Source organism: Condylura cristata, unplaced genomic scaffold (assembly GCF_000260355.1).
Source record: "Condylura cristata isolate star-nosed mole 26May11 unplaced genomic scaffold, ConCri1.0 scaffold00051, whole genome shotgun sequence".
Taxonomy (NCBI): Eukaryota; Metazoa; Chordata; class Mammalia; order Eulipotyphla; family Talpidae; genus Condylura; species Condylura cristata.
The window spans coordinates 297001-304889 of NW_004567152.1; the positions used below are offsets into that span (position 1 = coordinate 297001).

General features: G+C 37.9%; 1 protein-coding gene and 1 pseudogene across 1 annotated transcript in view; one reads left to right on the forward strand and one right to left on the reverse strand.

The window, feature by feature from the left end:
- The window catches only part of SNAP29 (synaptosomal-associated protein, 29kDa), a 39719-nt gene that overhangs the window by 18276 nt on the left and 13554 nt on the right, over nucleotides 1–7889 (forward strand). The window lies entirely within an intron of this gene.
- Nucleotides 4490–7889, reverse strand: part of LOC105854536 — a 5194-nt pseudogene continuing 1794 nt past the window's right edge.

The window sequence follows — 7889 nt, forward strand, 5'->3', positions numbered from 1 at the left end:
ACTCAGGGCCTTTGTGAATCTTGCTGACCACACCTTAAGAATGGCACCAAGACCTGACCACACCCTAATGTTGCCTAGTCTCAGATCTCTGTTGTCGGGGCAGGAGATGTGGGTAGGACTAAAGGGGCCCAATTGCCAGTTCCTCTTCTCCACCTCCCAGGCTCTACATAGATCTGTTTTGTTTTGTTTTGTTTTTACCCCCTCTCCCCCCCCTCGCAGCAGCTTGGGATCCACTCACCTAGCTGTGTTGTCTCAGTTTATATCCAGGGCTTTGTGGGGGCTGCTGGGACAAAGGACGACAACACCTCTGTGGCTTATCCTCGGGTCTGGGCACTCCTGGTTCCAAGCTGCAGTCTTTTCCCACAATATGGTTTCTTCTCCTTAGCTGAGTTGTCTCAGTTTATCTCCAGGGCTGTAGCAGGGCTGGGGCAAAAAGCTCTGCAGCTGTGCAGAGCACCTGCAGCTGCCACGGCAGTCAGTCTCCCTCTGCAGTGCTTTCTGGCATCCGTCGCCTAGATTTTTAAAGGAACCAAAGGAGTAGGAAGCCACTGTTGTTCCCCATCAAAGTTGCAGGGTTCTGCTAATCCTGCCTGTGCCGCTTCTGGTTAGGAATTCCCTTATGGGGACTCCCCAATCACCAATTCTCCCTGGCTTATCTTCCTTCTAGTGAGTCCAGGGCATTCTCATTTGGGTTGAAACTCGTAGCATGAAAGTCTATAGTCCGTTTTTATATATTTCCATGCGAGCTTGGATGTAGTCGTCTCGGCGTCTTTATTCTGCCACCATCTCACCCATTCCTGAGCTGGTCAAGCTGCAACTTCCATAATTTTAAGAAAAAAAAAGTTCACCTCAGAAAGCTTTGTCAGTACAGAGGTGACTCACTTCACAGAATTTTTACTTAAAAGTCTTTATATCCAACTTTTTCATATCTAATCCAGTTTGGTTTTCATTTTAAAATAAGATAATCCTTTCTCACAGGTTTTCACCAAAGGGGCCTCCAAGGTGGTGCAGGAGTTAAAGTCTCATTGGTATCTAGCTATAGCCAGCTACTGAAGCATGAGTTCAATCCCTGACCATGGAGCTAACCCACATGATGTGGCAGACCTCTCATGTTTTGCCTGCTGCTCCCCTCAGCAGTATATTTCAGTAGATCTGCCTGTTCTGCCCCCACTATGGCTTTGGTGAATCCTCTTACCACCCTCCATACCTCTGGCCTAGACTCCAGTTCTTTCATTCATAAATAAATGAGAAAAAAAAGTTTTCACCAGAAATATGATAAAATCATAGGTGCCATTTTAGTGAACTTGTATGTCAAATGTGCAGGGAAAAAAGAATTGAATTTCTGAACTTGTTTGTCAAATGTGCAGGGAAAAAAGAATTGAATAGATTGCTACTATTCGTATCAGATCATTGTTTCTTTTTAATTACAAAAATAACATAGCTTTTTTTAAATTAATTTATGCATACAGAACTGGGGCACAGGCCAGGGACAGTGAGAGGATTCACCAGAGACAGAGTAGGGAGCAGCACAGGCAGATTGATGAAGTACATTGCACACAGGAACAGTGAGTGAAACAGGAGAGGTCTGCTGTACCATGTGGTCACCCCCTGGCTAGGGATTGAGGTGGCTGTGGCTAGCTTTATAGTGCTTCACTTCAACCCATTACACCACCAGGAATATCCCAATAATAAAGCTTTATGGTGGAAAATATACCTTACCTACTATGACACAAAAATGTAACTAGTTTTTTCCTGTCTAAGTGTTTTCATAGTTGTAATCAGACTATTCCTTTAGTTTTGGAGCTTGCTTTTTGCATTGAACCAAAAAACATTTTTGAGTTATTATATGAGTTTTCATTACCATTTCTCTTACTCTCTTTTAGTTCTAGAATGCAGAACTTCTTTCTAAGAGGTATGCAACTTTTTAAAGCTGCATAACTGATAGACAACAAAATGTACATGTCTTAACATTGGAGAGCCAATGTCTGTTCACATGTAGATACACCTGTGTCATCACAGCCCAGAACAGGATGTAGGCTACAATAAGGAAAAGTTAGGAATAATTTCAAGCTCACAGTGGGTCTATGGAGAAATGAATGCAGGGAAAGGAGCTGGTTGTGGGAACAGATAGAACAGGCAGGGGACATTGATGGGACTTATAAAAAGAAAACTGCCATAAAGAGTTCAGGTAGTTAGGGGGCCCTGCACCCCTTTCTGCATTCATTTCCAGTTTAACCTTCATTTCAAATACCTGTCACTCTTTGTCCTTATTTAGAATTTGTTTTTCAGTATGCAAATCAAAAGATGTTTTGTTTCTAACATTTGGCTACATATAATTACCATAGGACTTTTATATGCCCATTCACTTTGGACTAAGACTGGGAGCTCAGTAGCAGAGCCAGCCTTAGAAAAGTGGAAAATTGGCAAGTTTGTGATTATGCTTTCCTAAATCTTCCATGCCTCTTCCCAAGGGCTTCCTGGGATTTGTGTTCCCTCTACCCAGTCATGATCATACTATAAAAGCTTTGATGTTCTAGGAGCCCCTAGAACATGTTGGCAACCCAAGGCCTTCCCAATGAAAGCAACCCAATGATGAGGCAGCTGGGGTCATTTCACTGAGATGTGTTTTTTGGTGCATGGCATCATGTGCCCACCTAGCCTTCTACCCATAGAAGTGGATAATTGTATTGGAATGCAGTGAAGTGGCCCTTTGCACCTTTGTCAGAGAAGCTACTCCAGTAGTGTTGTATAGGTTCCTTCCTTCATTTTTCTGAGCACCCATCCTCTGCAGGCCTCACCTCTAACTGGGAGATGAAGCTGTAGGAGTGAGGTCCATATGTGGAGAGATATGGTAAAGTCAAGAGTGATGCAATGGAGGCCCAGATGAAGAGGCGCTTGGCTCTGGGGATATTGGGAAGCTGACCTCTGCATGGATAGAGGTTGCATGGGGGTCTGCCAGCTTAAGGAGGAGGTAAAAGACACATGGCAATCAAAGCATAGGAGAAGCTGGGATGAAGGATGACATTTGGCTGATACGCTACTGAGCCCAGTAGGCTCTTGACATTGAGTCCTGCTGTTGAGTTCCTAAGTACCTAAATTTGCCAAAATCATTGTAATGTATCATTCTATAAAATACAGCAAGTTGTAAGTAAAATCTGTCTTTGGTTTATAAATGTAGGAATGTTATTATTTAAAAGCATTTAAAATAAGTTTCTCCTAGTCATACTTCTATTTAGTCATTCATTTTCTGTGTACATCTTTATCTCACAAGACCTTTTGCCTTCTCTGAAGTTTTATTTGTCTTGTGGTAAGCCCTTTTATTCTTTTTTTTTTTTTTTAAGGATTGCCACGTGTCTATTTTATTTTTATATATTTTTTTAAAGATTTATTTATTCATACAGAACTGGGGTACAGGCCAGATATGCAGAGGGTGAGAGGATTCACCAGGAACAGAGTGGGGAGCAGAACAGGCAGATCAACGAAGTACACTGCTGAGGGGAGCAGGGGGCGGGTCAGGAGAGGTCTGCCATGCCATGTGGATCTCCTGGGGCAGGCAGGGATCGAACTCATGCGGAATTGGCTTAAGCTTCTTAGTGCAGTGCTTTAACCCGCTGCGCCACCAGGGAGGGCCCTATTTTTATATTTTTTATGATAAAAAACAGCTGATGACCATTTTCTTTTCCCGTTTATATCCTTACATCCAACTTTAGTTAGTGATCATGTATTTCAGAAATTACTAAGACTTCAAGTACATTGTCTGCGAAGAACAATTTAACTGCTTTCTACATATTTTCACTTATTTTTGCAAAATATGATCAACTTTTGGAACATCTTAATTACCTCTACTTCCTTTAATAATTTTTTCAAAATTTAATACCCTAACTTTTCTTAACATAAGGTAAAACAGTCTTAGGCTACCACTGGAATATTTAAAATGTCTGTGATAATTACACAGCCATATGTAACTTTCAGAATTTAGTACATGGTGAAGTTAATTAACACAAAGTCAAAAATAAAATTAAAGAACCAGTATTTCTTCAAAAAGCATCTGATATTTACTTCTGGACAGTGGGAAGAGCCATTAGTATACACCTACTTTTGGTTTTTATCTTTAAATTTGCAAGTTCTTAAAACACAGGAAAACCTAAATGTGAAGTTATTCATAATAATGTAACAATGTCGCATTTGTATCCTTTAATGGAATGTTTTAAAACTAATCGTAATTCACTGCAGACAAATCAGAAAAACTTTGAATAGTATAATGACCTACACAAAACTGATTACCAATTAGTAATAACTAGCACATGAAACAGACTAAAAACTGAAATCCTCTGCTTATATAGTTTTAAATAATATCCAGACATGAGAAATTTATAGTTTTATCAATCACATTCATTTCCCATTACATTCATTTTTATTTAAAACAAGAATACAGTTCTTTCTCTCTCAAGATTTTCATGTTAAATAGTGCAAAATAGAACAAAGCAATCTCAGTAGAAATGGTTTATTACAATTTTATTTTAGAAAGGCTTATTCCTCAAAATGACTAGAAGATGTCCAAGTCGTTAGAATGATCAACTTCAGTGGCTTCCTCTGCATCTAACTTTGTTTCTCCATGTCCTTCCTATGATTCATCAAGAAAAGTCAGGGCCTTGTTTGTGTCACTTGCAAAGTTTCTCATGATATAGCATCATCATCTTGAAAATTTAGGCTTTTAATAGCTTGCTTCATGTTTTTCCCCAGTACTTGTGTTCTCCTCTTCCTAGCCGCTTTTTTGTTTTCATATTCCTTTTGATTTTCAGTGTAGAAAATGTCCTTAATTTGTTCCTCACTTATAGTAGGAGTGTTTTTCAGGAGATTCAGAAAAACTCCACCTGGTGTTCTTCTTCGACCACTATTCATTATAAAAAGGCCACCATTTTGTTCGACTTCAGCAGTTTCCATCAGAAGTCAATTGCCTTTTTGTTCCCAATTATGCCCACTACTCAGGCTATCAGATCTTTCTTTGGTTCCTGTAACCTGAAAGAAATTTCATCAGCTACTTTCTCTTGAGAATCATCCTCTATGATCTCATACCGACCTTTATAATTCATTTCTAGTCTGTTTCCTGGTCTGTCTTTGACAGGTCGTTTCTGTTTGAGATGACTTTGCCCATTTTCTTCTTTGATTCTGGTTTTTTTCCACCATGCATATATTCATCTAGTTCCTTGTCTAATTCTTCAGATTCCCTCTTAAGTTTCTTAGCAAGCAAATAACTGTAGGTTTCAGACTGTCTACTTTTATCAACATTGCCCTCCATTCCCAAGATTCCAAGTTCTATCTCCACTGCATCTTGACTCTGTACCTGCAGCACAGCACCCTATGTGTTGTTAATCTTTTTTTACCTGTAGTAGCAAGTAGTTTCTGGATGCTTTGGTCAAACTGAAAAGACTCTAGTTTGGGAGGAGGGTTGAAACATTTCTGCCGCTTTCGTTTCCAAAGGGAACTACCATTATCTGAATCAGAAAAACTCTCTTCACTTGAATCCACACTTTTAACAGTCGGATAAGGGGGTGTCAGTGCACATGCATGCTACTGGGGTCTCCACCTAGTGCTTTCGGCCCTGCAGTGGCCTGTCACTGGGTGAGTTCTTTGTATATCTTTGTGGTCAGTCCTTTTATCAGTTGAATGGAGTGCAAAAATTTTCTCCCAATCAGTGGGGGGTCTCTTTGTTTTGGTTAATGTCTCTTGCTGTATAAAAGCTTTTCAATTTGATATAGTCCAACTGTTTTTTCCTTCACTTTCTTTGCTTTGCGGGATAAGGCTTTAAAGATATTATATGTTGTAGTGTTTTACCTTTATTTTGTTGTAGATATTTTATGGTTTCAGGTCTTCAGTTCTTTTATTCATTTGGAGATGATTATTGTGCATAGTGTGAGGTAGTCTAGTTTCATTCTTTTGTTTATGCTGGTCCATTCATTGAACAAATTGTTCTTGTTCTATTGCAAAGTCTTTGCTCCTTTGTGAAGATTAGTTGTTCATATATGGCTTTACTTCTGGGCTTTCTATTCAGTTCCATTGGTTTGTGTTTCTGTACCATACTATTTTAATTACTACAACATAGTAGTATGGTTTGAAGTCTGGGCATGTGATACCATTCTCCTTTGTTTGTTTTTGTTTGTTTGTTTGTTTGTTTTTGTTTTTGTTTTTTTTATTTTACAAAAGTTTATTTTTGCATCATTTTGTACATTTTTTTTTCCATCTCAATTGTAATCCCCGTGGGTTTCCCATCACCAAGTCACCCGTGTGCATTCTTTGTTTTAATCAGGAGCACTTAGGCTATTTGAAGTTTTTTGTGACTCCATATTTGTTCCATTTCTTTGAAGAATGTCATTGATGTTTTTATTGGAATATCATTGAATCTGTACATTGTTTTTAGTAGGATGGCTATTTTAATGCTGTTAACTTTTTTTAAATAATTTAATAGTTTATTTTTACATCATTTTGTGTTTTTCCATCTCAGTTATAATCCCCATAGGCTTCCCATCACCAAATCACCTATGTGCCATCACCACAGTCCAGTGCACTCCCCCCCCACCCTATTTTTTATCCCATTCCACCCCCCTAAACTGTCTCTGGTATATAGTTGTTCATTATTATTATAATTTTCTTCCCTGGTCCTTTATACTCCTGCTATGAGTGAAGCCATCCGATATTTTTCCTTTTCTTTCTGGCTTATTTCACTAAACATGCTCTTTTCCTGCTCCATCATGTTGCTGCAAAAGGCATGTGTTTATTTTTATTTTGGTTGCTGAGTAATATTCCATTGTGGTTAATACTGTTAATTCTTACAATCCATGAATAGGGGATATCTTTCCATTTCTTTATGTCTTGTATTTCTTTTATCAATGTTTTACAGTTTTCTTTTTATAGGTCCTTTACCTCTTTTGTTAGGTTTTTTGTGATGGGAGATTAGGTTGTTTCTTGGAGTTCTTTCTTGTTTCTTGATGCGAGCCTGTATTGCTATATGCTTTTGTCTTATTAATGCTTTTGCTATGTCCCATATATTCTGGAACATGGTGTCCTCATTGTCATTCAGCTCAAAGTATTCTTTAATTTTTTTCTTTGATCTCCTCTTTAATCCAGTGGTCTTCCAGTAGTGTGGGTTTCAATCCCCATGAAATAGTAAGGCTCCTTGCTTTCTTTTCATGATTTATGTCTAGTTGGTGCCTTAATAATCAGAGAAGATAGTTGAAATGATTTTAATCTTAACATATTGTATTGATATTTGCCTTGTGGCCCAGTATGTGGTTAATTCTGGAGAATGATCTATACACACTTGAGAAAAATGTGTACTTGGAATTTTTTTGGTGCAGTGTCTTATAAATGCCTATTAAGCTTTATTTAAGGCTCTGTTGATTATTTGTATCATTGTTCTGTCCATTGATGAGAGTGGGTATTGAAGTCTCTACTATATGTATATTTTCTCTGATGTGTATTTCATAGCTGATAATAATTTTCATATATTTTTGGTGCTCCTTCATTTTATGAGTATATGTTAATGAGTATAATATCTTCCTGATGTATTATCCCCTTGATCATAATGTATTACCCATCTGTGTCTCTTTTCATCTATTTTTAAAGTTTGAAAAAGTCTATTTCACCTGACGTATGTAAGCTATTCATGCTATACTTTTTTAGTTTGAAGTCTACTTCATCTGCTATAAGTATAGCTATTCCTGCCTTCTTTTTGTCTATTTGCTTGTAAGGTTGGTTTTCAACTTTTTACTTTCTTTGTTTTTTTTTTTTTTTTTTTTTTTTTTTGTAGATAGATGGGTTGCCTGGAGATGAATAAAGTAGAGTTTTTTTAATCCACCCTGCTACTCTGTGTCTTTTTGTTGATGAGTTTA